At 35.8% G+C, this 21,182-nt stretch overlaps 1 long non-coding RNA gene across 1 annotated transcript; it reads right to left on the reverse strand.

The window, feature by feature from the left end:
• Positions 1–4,332: 4,332 nt before the first annotated feature.
• LOC134810097 (uncharacterized) lies at positions 4,333–20,923 on the reverse strand. Its single transcript, XR_010157315.1, has 3 exons — positions 20,452–20,923; positions 13,647–13,739; positions 4,333–4,743 (listed from the first exon to the last, which is right to left on the reverse strand). It is a non-coding gene; the product is annotated as an uncharacterized LOC134810097 (long non-coding RNA).
• Between the last annotated feature and the right edge of the window lie 259 nt (positions 20,924–21,182).

The following is a 21,182-nucleotide window of genomic DNA, read 5'->3' on the forward strand; positions in this document are numbered from 1 at the left end:
GTATATATATATACAGTATATATACACAGTATATATATACGGTATATATATACACAGTATATATATACGGTATATATATACACAGTATATGTATACACACAGTATATATGCACAGTATATACACACACAGTATATATACACACAGTATATATACACACAGTATATATACACACAGTATATATACACACAGTATATATACACACAGTATATATACACAGTATATATACACAATCTATACATATACACAGTATATATATACACAGTATATATATACACGGTCTATATATATACACAGTATATATATACACGGTCTATATATATACACAGTATATATATACACGGTCTATATATATACACAGTATATATATACACGGTCTATATATATACACAGTATATATATACACGGTCTATATATATATACACAGTATATATATACACAGTCTATATATACACAGTATATATATACACAGTATATATTTACACAGTATATGTATACACAGTATATATATACACATATATCATATATATTTACACAGTGTATATACACACAGTATATATATTTACACAGTGTATATACACACAGTATATATATTTACACAGTATATATACACACAGTATATATATACACCGTGTATATACACACAGTATATATATACACAGTGTATATACACACAGTATATATGTACACAGTATATATACACACAGTATATATGTACACAGTATATATACACACAGTATATATGTACACAGTATATATACACACGTTATATATACACACGGTATATATACACACAGTATATATACACACGGTATATATACACACACAGTATATATACACGGTATATATATACACACAGTATATATATACACGGTATGTATATACACACAGTATATATATACACGGTATGTATATACACACAGTATATATATTTACACAGTATATATACACACAGTATATATATACACCGTGTATATACACACAGTATATATATACACAGTGTATATACACACAGTATATATGTACACAGTATATATACACACAGTATATATGTACACAGTATATATACACACAGTATATATGTACACAGTATATATACACACGTTATATATACACACGGTATATATACACACAGTATATATACACACGGTATATATACACACACAGTATATATACACGGTATATATATACACACAGTATATATATACACGGTATGTATATACACACAGTATATATATACACGGTATGTATATACACACTGTATATATATACACGGTATATATATACATATAAACAGTACATAACACAGTATATATATAGACAGTATATATATACACAATCTGCATATACACAGTATATTTACATATACACCGTATATTTATGTACACCGCATATATACATATACACAGTATATATGTATATACACAGTTTATATGTATATATGGTGTATATGTATATACACGGTGTATATGAATATGCACAGTGTATATGTATATACATGGTGTATATGTATATGCACGGTGTGTATGTATATGCACGGTGTATATGTATATACACGGTGTATATGTATATGCACGGTGTATATGTATATACACGGTGTATATATATATACTGTGTATATATGCATGCTGTGTGTATATATGCATGCTGTGTGTATATATGCATACTGTGTATATATATGCATACTGTCTATATATACTGAATTATATACATACTTTGTATATATACTGAACTATATAGTGTGTATATTTACTGAACTATATATATACTGTGTATATATACGGAAATATGTATGTAATATGTATATATATACTGAAATATATATGTACTGTGTATATATGTACTGAAATATATATGTACTCTGTATATATATACTGAAATATACATGTACTGTGTATATATATACTGAAATATATATACTGTATATATACTGAAATATATATAGTGTATATATATACTGAAACATAGTGTATATATATACTGAAATATATAGTATATATATACTGAAATATATATAGTGTATATATACTGAAATATATATAGTGTATATATACTGAAATATATATATACTGTGTATATATGTACTGAAATATATATATACTGTGTATATATGTACTGAAATATATACTGTGTATATATATACTGAAATATATATACTGTGTATATATACACTGAAATATATATATACTGTGTATATATACTGAAATATATATATACTGTGTATATACACTGAAATATATATATACTGTGTATATATATACTGAAATATATATATACTGTGTATATATACACTGAAATATATATATACTGTGTATATATACACTGAAATATATATATACTGTGTATATATATACTGAAATATATATATACTGTGTATATATATACTGAAATATATATATACTGTGTATATATATACTGAAATATATATATACTGTGTATATATATACTGAAATATATATATACTGTGTATATATATACTGAAATATATATATACTGTGTATATATATACTGAAATATATATATACTGTGTATATATATACTGAAATATATATATACTGTGTATATATATACTGAAATATATATATACTGTGTGTATATATACTGAAATATGTATATACTGTGTGTATATATACTGAAATATGTATATACTGTGTGTATATATACTGAAATATGTATATACTGTGTGTATATATACTGAAATATGTATATACTGTGTGTATATATACTGAAATATGTATATACTGTGTGTATATATACTGAAATGTATATACTGTGTATATATATACTGAAATGTATATACTGTGTATGTATACTGAAATGTATATACTGTGTGTATATATACTGAAATATACATATACTGTGTATATATATACTGAAATATATATACTGTGTTTATATATATTTCAGTATATATGTATATATTGTTCTAAATATAAATTTATATATATTCATATATTTATAAATATATACTTATATATTTACAAATATGTATTTGACAAATATCTTTATATTTGTCAAAATGTTTGACAAATACATATATATATATTTAGAACAATGTCCGGCTTATAGAAAACATTATCCTTACCACCGCCAACATCATCATTACCATCTTGTTCTTTGTCACTATCAATATTTCAGGCTTAAAGTACTAATAAATATAAAGGCTAGAAGGTCTCTACATATTGGAAGGAGCTCCAGGATGTCAATGGACAAATTACCATTCTGGTCTTCTTTGGTCTCAAATACAGCCATTGGTCATATGCACTCCTCTATTGAATTTATTGCCTCCTTATAGTTAGAGACTTTCACTCCTTAATGCTATTTTTTTTTCTTCTAGGAGTCTAGGAAAATCCAATTCCTAGCCCATCCATTTTTTCAGTTTCTGTATGTATAATTTCTCTTACAATAAAAAGACAAATCAAACTCCACTTTTAGAAACATCTTCGAAATACAATGTGGCCTCTTAGTAACCAGGTAACTCAAAATGTGACATGCTGCTTAAACTCTCATCCAAACTGTTTTCTTTTATCAAAAATTGAATCAATTACTGTTTTCACCTCAAATGTAGTTCAACCTCCATTTTTTTCCGTTTCTTCTACACACACTTTACTGTTTTCATTTGCATTCCAAATGTTTTCCTTGAACTTTTTTGTGGTTTTATTTTATTTCTCTCATCATCTCCCAGTGTCTCCAATCTTCCTAATTTCTTTGGACACTTAGGGCCAACTGTTTTCCTATTTCTTTGCTTGGGCTCCCCATCTCTCTCCTCAACTTTCTCTCTCCCCACATGCTGGCTCCCTCTGTTCTTTCCTGCTCCATATGCTGCCTGCCTCTCACTTCCCCTTTAGCTATAGACAGTCTAAAGCTGCTCATCAGCCTTCTTCTTGTCGGCGCACAGTTGTTTGCCTGAATAGAGTTCAAGCAACTTCAACCCTTCTTTTTCCACCAGTGTCTCATGACTTTTACCCCCATGCTCTGCTGCTTACCCCTCCCTCCCCTGCAAGGCTTCAATCTCTGCAGAACTCTCACTTTTTCTCTATTTCCATTTCTTCATCTCTGTCCTTTCTCTGGGAGTTTCCAATATCTCTCACTACCTAAAGTCTGCAGCAGAATCCTCTCTGCTAGGCTTATAATGTAATTAATTTCCTCATAGCTTACTATATGAGTATAATACTTCTTAGAATGTGTGCCCCTTGAGTACAGAAGCCTAAAGTCAAGTCTTAACTATGCAAATATTCAGGGCTGATGTCAAGAGCTAAGAAGGTACATGATGTAGTAGTGAATTGCGCATGGATCTTAAAGCCAGTACTTAAGAATAACTCTACCACTAAGTCTTCATTTGAATAAAATGATTTATTTAACCTCTCTGGATCTGTGTCATTTCTGAAACATGATAGTCAAATTGTGGTCTCTTGTTCTAATTATCTTTGCTGAATAACAAATTTCCCTAAATTTAGTAGCACAAAGACACAATCATTTTATTATTTTCATGAGTTTTGTGGATTGAGAATTTGGAGAGGACACAGTGGCTCAGCTCTTCTCCATTCCATGATGTCTGGGGCTTGCACGAGGAGACTCAAACAGCTGTAGCTAGAATAACTTGGGCTGGAAGATCCACTTTCAAGACGACTTCTTCATACACATATCTGGTAGCCTCTCCAGGTGGCCTGGACATCCTCAGAGCATGGTGGCCTCAGACAGTTGGACTTTGTACATGGGACTGAGAACTCCAAAATGTGATGATTCTGTTTGACAGGACAGAAAGAGCATTGCATTCTATAACCTTGGAAATCATATAGCATCCCCTCCACTCTACTGGTTAAAGCATTTACAAGTTCAGTCAGATTCAAGGGAGAAGAATTTGACTTCACTTTCTGATCAGGTTCCTGACATCGTAGGAAAGCACGAAGGATAGGAGTTATCGTGGTGGCCATCTGGAAAATTCAACACATCCCTGCTTTCCCTTCTAGGTCTAAAAATCTGATTCTATGCCTTACTTAGATTCCCAGTAGATGTTCAATTAAAACGTCTCCTCTGCTCTCCAGAAGGCAATTTGAGAAACACAGGATGTGGGCTTTTTATACATGTAACACAGTAAGAGGATAACATGAAACTATTCTTGTTCAAGCATTGAGGTATGTGTCACACATTGAAATCTTGTAAATATAATGTGAATTCAAACAAAGAAGGTGTCATCAAAGGTCCCATTAGTCAAAGAGAGTCCATAGACTCAGAAAATTTACTGACCTTTAATTGTTCACATTATTTTATTTAATCTTATATTAATCCTGAGCAGTAAATATCACATTCATTTTTTTTTTTTTTTGAAGATCAGGAAGCTGAGCCTCAGAGTTTTAAAAAATTGGCCCCAGGTCCATGGTTAGTCTTATAGGTTTTGTTGCCACATTAGAGGTTGTAGCACAAGATTGAACTGTTTGGAGATGGGTTCTCTGTGTGGAATTTGCCATAACTAAGAACAACAAAGGGCCCATTCTTAGCTTGGGAGACAATATGAAAAAAAGGCAAGAAGTAGCAGGGAGCAGGATAAATGAGGTGGGAGCAGTGGGCTAGGGAGGGACATTGCCTGGGCTACTCAAAGAGCAGAGTTAATATTGGGTTGCAGCAAATCATGAGTTCTGTCTCGTGCAGCAATATCCACATATAACAACACATGAGGTTACTCTATTATCAATCAGAGAAAAAGGAGATTTGCAAACCTAGGCATTTGCCAGTCTCCACAATGGCCCCCAAAGACAGACTATCCTGCCTAATCTTCTAATCTTCTTGTTAATCACTTGTGGTAATGGGGTATAAAGACCTGGTTCTTGTCCATTACCATGGAAATTACTATTGTTGTACAGCATTTCATATTTCCAAAATATTTGACAATAATTTAGCAGCTACTACTCTTCATCTGGAAAGAGAAAGTAGGTAATAATCAGATAGTTTTCATTTGTCAGATGAAGACATTTGGCATTAAATCAAAGACAGGTATGAAAATTATAATTTCAAATTCTTCATTAAATCCCAGAAGCCACACACCCTCCACTACCACTTCATTTTTTAAATGATTTAAAAGTCTTGGACGTTCATGAGATTATTTAAAATTTATAACACCTGCATTTCTGCCTTTAGTTTTAATTCTCTTATACTTTTTACGTTAAAGGATCCAAAGGGTACTGGGGTAGAAGAGAAAAGAACTAAACCAAAAACACGAGTCCATTCTCCCTTCATCGTTCACCTTCATTCTGCACACATTGTTTGACTGTGGACTGTGATGAGGGCCCTAAGTCTTTAGAGGACAAACAACCTAAGGGGAAGAGGGGGCAGGGCAGTACCAGAGCCTGTACAATGTTTAAATTATATGCAGACTCTGCTATTTAATTAAGAAAGATTCCACTGCCTATAGACTGAGGCACAAGCAGCTTGAGCTGGAAACAGAAAGGGCCCCCTAAGAGAGCAGAAGTCCCTGGAAGAAGTCAGATGCTTGACTCTCTATTGCCAGCATAGGCTCCAAAATGTTCTGCCCCATCAACATGTCAAACCCAGTCCTGAATGTGGCCCTACAGTAGCAGCTCTGTATGTGATTTCTGATGGTAGGACCAGGGTTGTAGGACCCTCTGACTGTGACACATGTCATGCCTCTGGGTTGACCTGTCTGACTGAGCTGGTGTTCTCTCTTTCTCCTCTATATGATATGCATGTAACTTCCTAGGTGTAAGAGGAACACATTTCAGCCCATAATATATAGGTTACCATTTGCCTGCTACAGTCATTGATCATGTGGACTAAAGGCAGCACCTTATTGCCCCTTAGTTCTGTGGAGAATGACTTAGCCCAGCTAAAGAGATTCTGGCTTCAGCTACAGAACTTAACTGCTGTGGCCTTAACAACCGAAGACAAGAACAACGAACTTTTATCAAGCACATACTAAGTCCTAGTCACTCTGCTAAGAGTTTCATATACTTATCTCACTGAATCCTCACAAAAAAAACTCTCACATGTAACTACGAATTTTATTCTTATTTTACTGATGAGAAAAAGCAAGGCTCTTAAGAGATGTAGAATGTCACTACTGGGTGACAGAGTGCTATTTCAAACGAGGCATCTTAAAACCATGTTCTTAACCATATGCCAGTCTGATTTGCAGACTATGAGACTCTATAATCCTCCGCTCAGACAAGGGATGGCTGATCCAGAAAAAACAGCAGTGAGTGAGATGCTATGAAGAAGTCAAAGGCATAATACAAATGATCCCTGTTCTCTAAGCTAAGGTATCACCAAAATAAGATATCTATATAAACTGCAATAAATAACAGCACAAGATATAATGTCATCAAACAGTACAACAGATCCTCAACATCCCAGACAGATACAAGATATTTCCAAGAAAAAATTTGAGGAAATTCATAAATTTTCTAAAAGCATGCAATTTTCTCAGAAATTATAGCTATGCATAGCTTCATAGATGGAATTGCCTCATACCTGATCAGAGTACAGACAAACTGAGCAGCAGATGGAGCTTGCTCAATCACTGAGTGACTCACACTGCTCATAGCTTCCTAAAGATTGAAAATCATACCTCAACACAGTTAACAATCCACACTGGGCCATGGGACAATCTCAGATTTCAGTTAGTCCTATGAATCCTATGAATAATAATCCAGGAATTCCAAGGTTTAGCAAGCAAATTTATAGCCAAAATGAGAGGGGCAAGTAATATGTGAAAGGAGCTCAGAGGTGAGACTTCACCAAGTCCTCTTCTGTATGACTTGCCTGCTTTCTCTTACCTGCTGATAAGATTTACACACCTGCCTGTAAGGCTGAATTAAGCCCCTACGGACTCCTTTTGCCTTCCTTTCAGGCTTCAGGGCTTTTCATCAAAGGGGTGTTGGGCTCCAAGAAACCACACACAGAGCATTTTATACCTTTTACCAAGGCTGGGCAGAGGGAGATCAGTTACTGTTAATTACAGATGCTTTCTGTCATAATGGGCCAGATTTTCAAAAGAGTCTCAACTGCAAAGCTCCCAAATGCCATGCACAAACCTGGTAATGGCCCATGCAAATTGAATACTTAGTGGGTCTGTGTGCATTCTGTTCCAGGGACTGCCTTTGAAAATTTAGCCCCATAACTCCAAAGCATTTGTAGCATCGTAATCTGTCATCATTAGCAACAATGCTTGACTCAGTGCTCAACATTCTTATTAAGCATGCAATTATGAATGCAGACAATGTTTAATCACTTTTACAAAAATACAGCTGTGTTGTTGGGGAGCTGTCATTTACTGCTCATTAATGACTGATTTTTTTAACCATCTAAATTGTTTTCATGAGAACAGCAGATTCACTATAAAGAATTCATTATTGGTCATTAAGGAATATTAAAATGGAAAACCTTTACAAGATGTGTCCTGTCTTGCTATGTTCAGATGGGGCTGAAGCACTCTTGCCAATATGGGAGAGAAAACAAAAAAATCTTTCTTCCAGACCTCTGGCAAGGAGATAAAGCTGAGGAAAGGTGGGGTGAAAAGAGAAATCAAGAAAAAGATCTCTTTTTGTTGAAATAAAACATTGATTACATTTTACAATGGCAATAATTTACCCCACATAATTACTTCAGCTATCGTCCAGCTTGTTTAAGCACTGACTGAGCTGTGGGTACCAATCGATTCAGTGCAGATTGTTAATAATGGACTATTTTGAAAACTTATAGCTGTTTCTCCATACCTCCCATACACAGGAAGACACTAATTTCTTTCCCACACTGCACACCTAATTAAAGATGAGTCAGGGCATTATTTTATGGCGAAGCTTTTTATACCCTGGATACAGAGAGCTGGGTTCTGTTCTATCAAATGTCTCCCGGAAATACTGTGATAAAATGCCCTTATCCACAGCTACCTACAAAGATAATAAGTTGCAAAACCTGTTAAGACATTAGAAAGATCAGATTGCTCAATGTCATGCCCTCCCTGGATTTCCAGTTTGGATGCTCCCTGCACCCACGCCTGGGGCTCTTCATTTCCTCAGTTGCTCAGTAGTTTCCAGAATCCAGTCATGAGGAAGAAGTTTTTTCAATTATAGCTCTTTATTCTTCTGTTCTGGTATGCCCTTACTCCTGGTCTTCTCTGAAATGTCTGTCATAGTTCTTTTCAATAACATTTTGGATGTTTTTCTGACAACAACTGTAATATGTATCTGTTTTTGGAAAATATAGAAAAGCACATAAAAAAATGTAAAGCCATCTGTGGTCCTATACCTGGAAATAACCAGATATAATCACTGCTAATATTTTATATTTGCTTCCAGTATTTCTCCTATGAGCATGTTTATAGTTGTATGACCTTGGATGAGTTACTCATCTTCCTGGTGTTCAATTTTCCTTTTCTGTAAAATAGGGAAATAGTAGTTCCTATTTCATATGGTGATTATGAAGATTAAATAAGTTAAAATTTGGAAGGCACTTAGAGAAGTGTCCAACATAAATTAAGAGCTATGTACATTCTAGCTATCATAATCCTGTACATTTTTGAGTGAAAACAGTATTAGGAGAATTCAAAAGGAAAGAAAGACCTCATTACTAACTAGTAAAAATTTTTAAATGTTAAAATTCACAAGTGATGCTGATGCTACAGGTCCAGGGAGCTCTATTCTGAGAACCACCACCTTATGTTAAATAAGAGAAAAACCAACCACAAATGAGAAAAACACTAATAAGGAATGGGAGTATATATGGTCTAGTGAGTTTCCCCTGGGAAAAAGTTATTGTGGGATTTCACTGGGGTTGGTGCCACCTGGAATGATGTGGTAAGTGGAAATGACTTCTAAGTAAAATAGCTGGTGACCTATCATCACTTTGGTTTGAGTCATTGCCAGCTGGTACATCTTTTAGTTACACATCCATATTGTTTTGCCCAAGATATTCCAGCATTATATTTGGAAGAAATCACCAGAAATTGGAAACTCAGGTCTGAGAAAAGCAGATACTCAGACTCCCTGTGCCTGGGTAAGCATTCAGGACAACTGAGGCAATCTATTGCTTTCCTTTACTGTGCTACCACCCTGAAGTGCCCAGGGATGGAGAAAAACAGTCAATGTGAATATATATGCATTTTAAAAAGCATCATACTACTGCTATTGTTTTACATTCAGCTTTTTCTGAAGTGATATATTATGAGCATTTTTCCATTTCCTTTTAAAAAGCTTTAATCCATTCTGTAGTATTCTGTCATATGGATGTACCATACCTTTTAAGTAACCCCCTTCTGAGGGTATGTTTGCTTCATTAATTTTCTCTATTATAAATAATTCTGTACTGATTTTTTATCCATTGTTCATCTTTTATTGCCTTCATGTATAGAGCCAGAAATTTCTGATTTGGAAGTTGTGTGTCATAAGTACAAAGGGTTAAGAACCACTGCAGAATTTTGTAATTATAAAAGAAACTCTAGAATAACTACAGCCAGTATTCATAAATACATTTCGTCCCAAAAAGTTAAAACTGGCAGACTTCCTTTGTTAAAAAATCCATCCAAAAATATGCTTTAAAGCATTTGTCTCAAAGATGTTGAGGTACAAACAATAACTCTACAAAAATGATTTGCCTGTTTCCACAGTAAATTTTGGTTATAAAGACACTGATGTGTTGGCTTATAGGACTGTTCTGGTGCCTGATACACAAAAGGATAAATAAATATTTTGAAACAATGAATGATTAAATGATGAAGCATTCACTTATAACATAAGCAGAGGCCACTCAATATTAGTTAAATCATATTGGTTAAAGAGAAATAACTAATATCTCATATTTTTGGGTAATATATACATTGCTGGAGTGCTGGAGTGTATTTGCTTTTCATATGTTCCCTGGTGTCAGGCTGAACATAAACTATGATGTTAGAGTTAGTCCCCAGGGGTGAGAGCAGAACATCTGAGAGATACTCTTAGCCATCGTATTGAGACCATCTGCATCAAAACCATCCACTCCAACTCTTTTCTCATGATGGCTCCTAGACTGCTAAATCATGAGTGATTTCTGCTAAAAGGATCTCCTTCCATTAAACAATAGTACAAGAAGCCATCACTGTGGGTCAGGGATGTTCAATCTCTGCTGAATTTCCTGCGGAATTTTTTAAAAGAAGATAACTAAAAAACAAACAAACAAACAAAACTATCAATGTCCAGGTCTCATCTCAGGATAATCAGAGCCACTGGGGCAGGAAGAGGGGTGGGCATCAGTTCTTTATACAAGGTCCTCCAATGTACCACCACAGTTAAGGAGCATTGCTTTAGGGAATGTAAACAGCCAGCATAATACAACTTTAGGCACCCTATGACCTCAAGAGAACTGTGACATCAAAACATCTTCCAGGCATCACTTTGCTATGTAGAGACAGATTCATAGTTCTTTCAGGCATTGATTAGTTCTGTAAGTACTAGAAGTAATATACCTCTCCAGAAGCCATTAGTGAATCCTGTCAAGTTGCAAACCTATGGAATAATTTGGCAAAGAGTGACGAAGTTCCAAACTGGAATAACTGGTGGGCAATCTTGATGTTAACATGTCATTGGGATGAAATGGAACTATGGTACAAGTTATTTTTGGATTTCCAACATCCTTTTTATAGTAACTACTAAATTGGAACGAAAATGCTTGCACTCAAATTGATAGTGCCTTTAAGTGGCAAGAAAATCTTTTCTCAGCTCCTTTGGGCCCATTATGTCTGAGGTTTCTGTGATGTAAATTGTACCTTCCTGCAGAAAGCCACCATCCCTGAAGGCTGACAGTTCATCCCACTGAGAGTCAAGTAAACTGGCAGTCACAACCTGCTCAAATTCCATAACTGAATAATGGAGGTGTGGAATTTTGACCTTGGACTGAGTTAATTAATTATTTAATTTACTTTATTATAGATATATATAAAAGTAAGTATGTATATAATATATATACTTCAATATATGCCATCAAATTTATATGTATCATATATAAGTCTTCCATCAGGCTATCTACTGTGGATATTATATATAGTAAGGCTCATATTTTGAACATAAATAAGTGTACATTTTTAAAAGTAAATAATTTTCATCACCCATGCTAAGTAGTTATTAAACAAATATTTAAAAATGATCAGTTTGAATGGACACTACACAATTAGACTGCCTAGGCTGTCCATCTGAGTCAATCCACTCTTAGCCATTGCCAAAACCTGTCATATGAATGAATACGGATGTCTGCACTTTCGGAACGAAGTTATCCAAACCTTCATTTCTAATACTAGTCTTTAACTATCATGTGTCTTGAGTGTCGATTGTGGGTGAGTTATTACGGCAGAGGAAACTGACTCTGCCAAATTGTTTCTCCCCCTTCCAAAATACAGAGTTGTTAATGAGTAGCAGCTGCCCAGCCAAAACTGACATTCCTGAGTCCCTGTGGGACCCTGTGACACATTCTTGCCAATGGGATGTGTGTGAGGCAATGGGCCCAATGTGGTTGAGGAGTCAATGTGACTTCTCCAACCACTCTTTCCACAGAGTGTGCACACAGACATGGGAAGCCACATATTGAAGATGACAGAACTGCAAGATGGAAAAAGACTAGGTTTTCTGACTCACTACTTGGAAGAAGGCTAGTCATTAGCCAAGGATATCTATTTTGGACTTTATTGAATGAGGAATACATTTCTATAATCTTTGGACCACTATGCACATTAAGTGTTTTTACAGAAGCTAGCATTACACTCATGCACATGCTATATCTGTCCCTATTACAACTGATAAAAAACCTTTGAGTGACGCTTCTTCAAAAACTTTCTTGTGACTGGTCTGAAACATGTGTGACTTCTAGTAACTGTAAATAAGAGATTTAATGGGAAGGCATATTTTGCAATAGCTGACATTTGGAAGCATAAATATATTTAAAAAGAATAAAAGTATTTCTTACTCAGATGTTTTAAATCTTTTATGAAAATAAATTTTGAATTTAGTAATTAGAGTTAACTTGTTTCAAAATGAAAATTTGGTTTCATATCTTCTGTTAACTGGAAATTAGCTCACCGCTGTAGTTCTAAATATGGTATATATTCCCTCATATGTATTCTTTCAGATTTTTTCATAGAATCATTTTAACACAGTATCTATTTTAAGAAAAATAAATGAGTCATGTTCTATTGCTTCTCCAAATGTGAAAAAAAATTTATATGAAAATATACACATTAAAATTCAATATACTGCCAATAAGATTCCTTTTCTGGGAGAGGATTCTACCTGAGAACCAGGAAGAAAAACAGGAGATTTTATGGTAACACTATGTCAGTATCAAGGAAAGCTAGCAACAGAGCAAAAGAATCTCTAATGGCCTTCAGAGCTCTGAAAACCACTAGAAACCTTCCTATCTATGCAATAACAAGGCAAGGCAAGCAGTTATCACAAAGAAATACTGCGAGGCAAGGCTGCATTCTGATTCATGGTCTTTTGAATAACTAGATACTTGTCTCTAGACAAACACTAAACCTCTTTTGGTCTCATTTTTCTCATTTGTGTGCCATAAATAAGAATAGGTAATTCATATGGTCCCTTCAGATTCAAAACAAAACTTCTGTGAAAGTTTATCACTTCCCTAGAAAAAGACCTTTGTGAGGTGTGGGTACCTGGTAGATCTAAAAGTCCAAGGACTGCACAAGCATGAATCGGATGGCCAGTCTTCCTGGGCAGCTACCATAGCCATAGTCCTTCAGTTGCACCTGGGAAACGATGTAATGGTGTAAATGCAGGGACCAGGAAACATGATTATATTACTTGGCAAACACGTTTCTCAGGCATGTAGTCATTGTAATGTAAGCAGTAACCTCTTAAAGAACGTTTTTTTCCTTCAAAAATGTTTCCGTTTGTATTTATTCAGGAATTGAAAATATGAACATTTCACTTAGGACCACCTCAGATAATAAACATTTCTGGAAATTTTATTAACATTTGAAGCATTACTGTTAGAACAAACCAAATAATTAAATGGCAGAAGGTATATTACATCAGATCTGCTCATGCAGATTTTCAGGTAATCAAAACTCACTTTCAAACATTTTTTTAAAAATCAATGGATAAAGCAGAGAAGTCATTTCCTCTGAAAAAATTAGGCTTATATCTCTTCATGGGACTGAAGCTGGGCACTGTCATATGAATAAATAAGATCAATAATGGTACATCCATAAACAGCCACTCCTGGAATTTCAGGACCTTAGAAAATGTTGTAAACAGACACACAGACACAAACACAACACACACACACACACACAAACACACATATGGTATTGAAATAAATATTTAAGCCATGCCTGCAAAGCCTTCAACAACAGAGTTCATAATGGAAATGATAGACTTTAATGATAGAAACATTAGCAGACCCTGTAAGAATATTGTAAATCATTTCTAAGTAACAATATTGATAAGACAAGCCTTTCGAAACCACCCAGGACACCTCTTTAGCTAATTAAAACCAGAGAGTGGCTATGGCTCTTTTGTCATTCACAATATTGTAGCTCTGATCATCCCACAGTGAATGATTTTACTTCAGTAATAACCCTGATCCAACATTCAGTTAGCAATTACCACATCAGACTTTATCTACTGGTAACAACTAGTTCGGAAGATATTGCCCTGCATGCATTAATTTCATCATGCTAATAAAGTTCCCTGTTATAAAATGCAAAAACAGATTAACCTGTCTAATGCAATATAAGAAACATATATATCTTTCTTGCAAAATGATACACCAGCATTTCATTTCTATTTCAAGACTTAAGTGGGTAAAGTATATTAGAACAGAAAGTAACAAGCTATAATCTTCAGTGAACACAATAACATAACTAAGTGCCAACAAATTTTCCTGTAATTGCAGCTATTGTAATTTATAAACATTCTATTACCTTGGAATTTGCATAACAATGCAAGACTGCTCATTTCTAAACACTGAACACTGAAATAGAAGTATATCCATCTCGTCTTTTCTGCAAAATTCAAGGAGGCCACTGCTGGCTCCAGTTAACTCTCTTGGAGCACCTAGCACATGTGGACCAATGGAAACATTTAATAAAGATGCAGACGTGACTGAAAATGACCAGCCAGGATCTCCAGGACACAATCTCTGTCATAGAGCAAGAAATCTATAAGGACTTGTTGAATGAAGTAGGAGGGGAGCTCTATTGTTTTACTCAAGAGTAATAAGCTCTATTTATAGGTCCAGGATCTATCCTGGAGACCCTTTTCCCTTCCGCCCTCCTTTTGCCCTCCTGAGCTTGTACAGGTACCATCTCTATGTCTAAGTGAGGAATTCAAAGCAGGGATGCCTCATTTTCCCCTTGATTAGCACCCCTCACCTCTACTTCACTAACTTTCCTGTCCTACATTGTTGATGGGACAAATTGGCATGGTCTATTTCTTCCCCTTCAACCCCAAGTTCCCTATTGGCTTGTTCTGCTTTCAGAATATTAAATGTGAAGAGTTTACTAATTGTTAAAATCTCAGTGGAAAAATGAGTCATGTGATTAAAACCAATATGTGGCCTTTCTCTCTTCTGTCTCCAAGGACTCATCCAAAACTGTCAACTCTTTATTAAAGCAACGCCTTGACTTTCTAGAGAAAATGACTTCACGGTGTTACTGCCAACCGTGGGAAGCCCAGTCATTCTAACGAATTTTTTTAAGTGTCTGCAGCTTAATTAAACCCTAAGCAAATTAAACACATCACCCTCTTCTGCAGGTAAAGCAGAACGTTCATATACCCACTGTTGGGGCAGTTCAATGCATCTGTACACAAAGAGCCTGGGCTCTTCCCTGGAACACTGGTCAAAGGAAAGCATTGTACAAGCTAAAGCCCATCCCCATTCAGCACCTGGGGGTTTGTCCACACCAACCAGGCAGGATTGCTCAGCTCTCTCGGGAAATGTGGCATTCACACATACAATATAGTACTGGCTGGAGGCCTAGCAAACAGTCACAGGAGTGCGGAGGATTTATAGACTGAAAATGAGCACATAGACAGCAGCTCCGAGTTCTCTCAGAAAACATGTGTGCGGCGACTGAACTGTGGGAGGCCTATGTGGGGCCCCCAAAGCTTGGCAGAACCTCTAGTGGGGACCCAGTGTGTATGTGAACATATCAGAGCTATAAATCTGGTAACAAACACTCCTTTGTGACCTTATGAAGATTGTGAAAGACAAAGGCATTTTAAGATTGCAATGTCAGGAAAGAAGGAGGCCATTTGGAAAGCTGACTTTCATATTGCTGATTTTCGACTGCTTCTAGGCTTCTTGGGTATACGTAGAAAAAGCCAGAGTGGGGCTTCACCTACAGCCCCACAAGACAGCTATGTCCACAAGGCATGACCTTCTGGAGAGAGCCGCACCTCTGAAGGTGAACACATTAATTTGATGACAGTTTCTTGTTCAGTTCAAAACACTGGCCAAGGACATCCCTTTAAAATTTATAATGAAACTAAAGAAAAATTATCCAGCCAAAATTTTACCCCATTTCATTAAATTTTATAGTCTTCATTAATTACAGGGTCACACTCAGAAAGCAACAAGTAGGCTACAAGAAGGAAACAGGGGTGGAGGTGGCAGAGCCCAGTAGACAATTAATTGACTGTACTTTGCAATTCAGGACAAAACATTTTATTTACTTGTCCCAACACATACTTACCCTGCCCTCTGGGCTTTCATAGCTCTTTCATTCTGGAATCCAATTCCAGAGTTTATGGCCTCCAAGGTTTATGGTCCTTCCCAAGGAAGCTCTCTTCACCTATTAATATGCATCATGGTTCTTCTTCTCAGAATGGTGGTTCTTGTGAAAGCTAAGCAATTTTTATGTAATACACACCTGAATGGGAACTTTACAATGGATTTGGGTAAGACTTTTGTTTTTTGGTATCAGTTTTACCTGTCGTTATTAAAGAGGTAAAGAAGAAACAGGGGAAAGGAAGAGATAAAAATAATCCTACTGTAATTTTCATATCAAATAGAGTCCCCTATTGCTTGTCTTGTGGTTTCTGGGCAGACTATTGGTCTGAAATTCTAGACCATTAACAGTTCATTTGTCTATACTTAATTTTACAATGACACCAGAAAGAACAGCAAAAATAACAATAAAGAAAACTCACAGGCCTATTGCTCTGAAACTGAAGTTGCCAGTCATTTTATTTCCCAGCATTTCTCAAGCCCATTTCTTCATTCACCAGCAACTCACCCACCATTTTTAGAGAGGATTTTTTACCACCCAGGAAAGCAAATGCTGTCATCCTGATTTTACTGCTCAGAAGATACTTGTCAATTAAAATCACCTCCAGGTCTTAGCCTAGGAACAAAGACCAAATTCCAGAGATTCCCCTTGTCTTTCCCAAAATAGAGCTAGAGCTCATTTCCTAAATTTGTTCTGCCATTTACATTTGGCCACACTGCAACTTGTAGACATGGGGTTACTATTCACATATTAAAACTTGCTTATTTCCAAATAAACATCTGTAACTTTAAATGCTCATATAGCCACTATATAGATTTAACTAATTCTAAGATATATCTTATATCTTGTGTAAGATATATCTTGAGTAAGCATATTAAACAAATGCCTTTTCAAGTAAGAACTATTTTCAATGCTGCCTTCTGGTTTCTGAGTCATCTCTGTCTCACTCTTATAACTACATGTCTCCCAAAAGCCACCTAGTACCATAACATACGTATATATTTATAAAATGCTAGTAACATTTCATTCCTGCCTCTTTGATATGAAGGTCTTGGAAATACATGTTTTTTATGGACTGCTGTTTTTAACAATAATAGAAAGAAAGGAGTAATAACAATCATGGCAAATATTCCTTGAGTTTTCATAATGTACCAGGCACTGAGCTAAGCATCTTTCAACATACACAATCTCACTTAATTCTTAATACTCCTGTCTAGAAGGTAGGTACTATTATGATTATTACTATTTTACAGAGGAATAAACTAAGGCATTTGCCTGTGTTCCAGGGATAGCCAAGGATTCAAACTTACATCTTTCCAGTTTCAGCATCCAAGCTCTAAACTGCTATATACCAGGGCATAGAAATAGGACTACCAGCCATAGCTTTGACTCAGAGGAAAAAAAAAAACAAAAACACAGCACAAATGTGTATAACATATTCAGATTGTATAGTTTAAAACTACAAATATTTTTTCTCTTTGCCAGTATAATACATGCATAATTTGTGAATTAAAACTTAATTGAGCGCACCACAATTGGAAAATTACAAAATACTTAAAACTGACATCAATTCAGCCTCCATTCCATTATCGAGAGAGGCTGTTTATGCATTCCTATTCTGGCAATTAAGGACAACTATGTTTTCTAAAGTGAAGGTTACTTTGACTTTGATAAGTATATAGCTCACTGTCCGATCATAAAGGGCCAGAGCTGAAGATGAATAACAGAGTACTTTGTCCTTCGCTTCAGGCATGATGGCTGGACCTCTGTGGTTGTAAATTTTCCAATATTTGATGGCCACAGTGTCAGCAGCAAAATGATGCATAATAAACACAACAATACATTATATGCCACTTCTTGATTTGGTGCCAAGTCAGGGAAGGAAACAGTCTACTTTTGAATGGGTGTTCTGAAATAATACACAGACAGTGTGTATTGGAGAGATCTGAAGAGGAAAACTCAAGCTGGTTTTTCATCCCACAGTCTCCAAACTATTATTCTTTGAAACTGACTATCTGGAGTGATGTGAACCCCTCTACCACCACCGTTGGGTTGATATCAGGAAGCACAGAGTCCACAGGCTTTCATCTAGCCAGGAAAAAGGAAACAGAGCTTATTTTGAACAGGAAGAAAAAAAGATATGTGATGAAAGTCAAAGAAACAAGCTGCCTAAATCCTTGACAAAGTAGAGATGAAAGGAATGAGCTTGTGAAATAATGTGGATACCTAAAAATCATGTTTCAATCATGTTTTTAATTGTCCATTCTATCCAGAACGTTTGTTGCCAAGTCTAAAACCTTCCTTTACAATGAAAAGAGAAAATACCATTCTAAGGCATGCATCTATAAAATGGTATTTCTCAGGCACTAAGGAAAATGCAAGCTCTAGAAAGGGAATGATGTGGGAGAGGCACACATGGCTTCAACTGTGACAGCTGTCTCCCCATGCAACCAAATCAGAGACTTCTGGTGCAAGTGGGGACCTCAGAAGTCACTGGGTCCAACCCTGACATTTTATAGATGACAGGCTTAAAACTGTTAAGTAACGTGCCCAAGGTCATGCTTGGGGTTGTATTGTCTGAATAACAAATGGCAAATGGACAAAAACAAAAGAGATCATAGTCTAAGTTACTCAAAGACTTTCTATAAGGAAAATGGTGGTAATTATGGTCCCTAAGTCCACTTATCTATCAAAGCTTAATATAAGACAACCAAGAAATATATATAGATACATATATAGACGATAATCTATATATGTATGATTGTGTGTGTATACATATATGTATATATATGTATATGTGTGTGTGTGTATATATATATATATACATATACACACACACACACATTTCCTAAAGCAGGAATTTTTTTTTAAATCAGATATTCTGTGAGACATACTTGCTTTATTCAGTATCAGTTTAGGGTTTCTCACTCAGTTGTTCTTTCTAGAAAGGGTACTTGTAAAGTCCAGGATTTCTTCTCAAGGAGTAAAAGCAAAACCAAACATTTGTGTCCCTTTCATTTGAATCTCATGTCACGTCTGTAAGTGCAAAAGCACTTACATATCAGTCAACCAAATTCTTACTGTCAAATCTAGATGTACAGAGCTTGCAATAGAGAAATGTAGATACTTTCTAGTTTCTCTGCGTTCTACCATCTTACCCCAGGAGCTCAAAAATGACTCTACCCTTTTCTGGAAAATAGTACAAAGGAAAATTCCTGGGTTGTTTGGCTTCTCATAGTCCCAGAACTTGGGCTATATCTGAAAGTTCCAGTTGACATCTGTCCAGCACTGAACACTGGCTCCAATTCACAAGATGGCCTACCCAAGACTAATCTCCATCTACAAGTACCCTTGGAAGATGGGATGGACTCCATACAGGCCAGAGGCTGTGCATGCTCCCTTCAAATCTTGGAACTTCACCCAGGAAACATTAAGGTGGACATTCAAAATGGTAAAAAGACTCCTTCTGGCCTAAGCATCCCCTCACACACCTCTCAATACCATAACTTACCCATAAAACAATCAGAGTTCAAGACGATAATTATTTCCCTAAGGCCGAGTTCACTATGATCTGGTCTCCAAGAACTTCTCGTTATTATCAACTATTGCACCCTGGGCAAATTGCCTTCATATTTCCCACTCCCAGCCCAGCCTGGAGTAATAGGCAACATTCAAATTGTTCTTTCAGCCCCCATCCCTCTAATGATCACCAACAAAATCCTACCTGCAACCAGGACTCTCACTTCGGAGTACAGTTTCTGAGATAAATCAAAATTTTTCTTCCCCTTCTTCCCATCCTTTCTTGGTCTTCATTTCATACAGATAATAGCATGTAGAAAAAACATGAAAGGAAAAGTGATATTCACTGAAGAGCAACTCAAGGCATATGTGTGGACACAGGGAGAGGCAACCCCTCCCAATCGGGTGGGTGTGGGTGATAGGTCCTGTGTGTATAACCTCAGATCTTTGTTAGCACCAGCAGCTGGAACACATTTCTCTCTCCAAATAGCAGGCTCCTGGAGTTTCTCAGCATCAACAACAAGAGAACCTGTCAAAGAAGTGGGCCGGAGATATCGCCCTGCTTCTCATACACATAACTGAAAAAAAAGCAAAAGAAAAATATCATTTCACTGCTAGCCTAGTTTGAGTCTATATATATATGGGGGGCAATTATGTGTACCGGACTACAGTACTGGCCAGACCCCATGAACACCTAAGGATGAACGAGGCCCAGCCCCGCCCTCATGGATATAACAATTTAGACAGAAAGATTTACATAAACGTTCATATGACTAGCTACATATTCCTAAGCCAATGTCCAAATTAATGTGCCAAGAACAACCCTAAAATAGAATAATTTTTCTTTTTTCTTTTAAATAAATATTCCACGTGAAAGCTATCCATTTCAAAACACTTGCCATAATAACACAACACATTCTAATTCACAGTTCTGTT

Source organism: Pan troglodytes, chromosome 4, assembly GCF_028858775.2.
Source record: "Pan troglodytes isolate AG18354 chromosome 4, NHGRI_mPanTro3-v2.0_pri, whole genome shotgun sequence".
Classification (NCBI taxonomy): Eukaryota; Metazoa; Chordata; class Mammalia; order Primates; family Hominidae; genus Pan; species Pan troglodytes.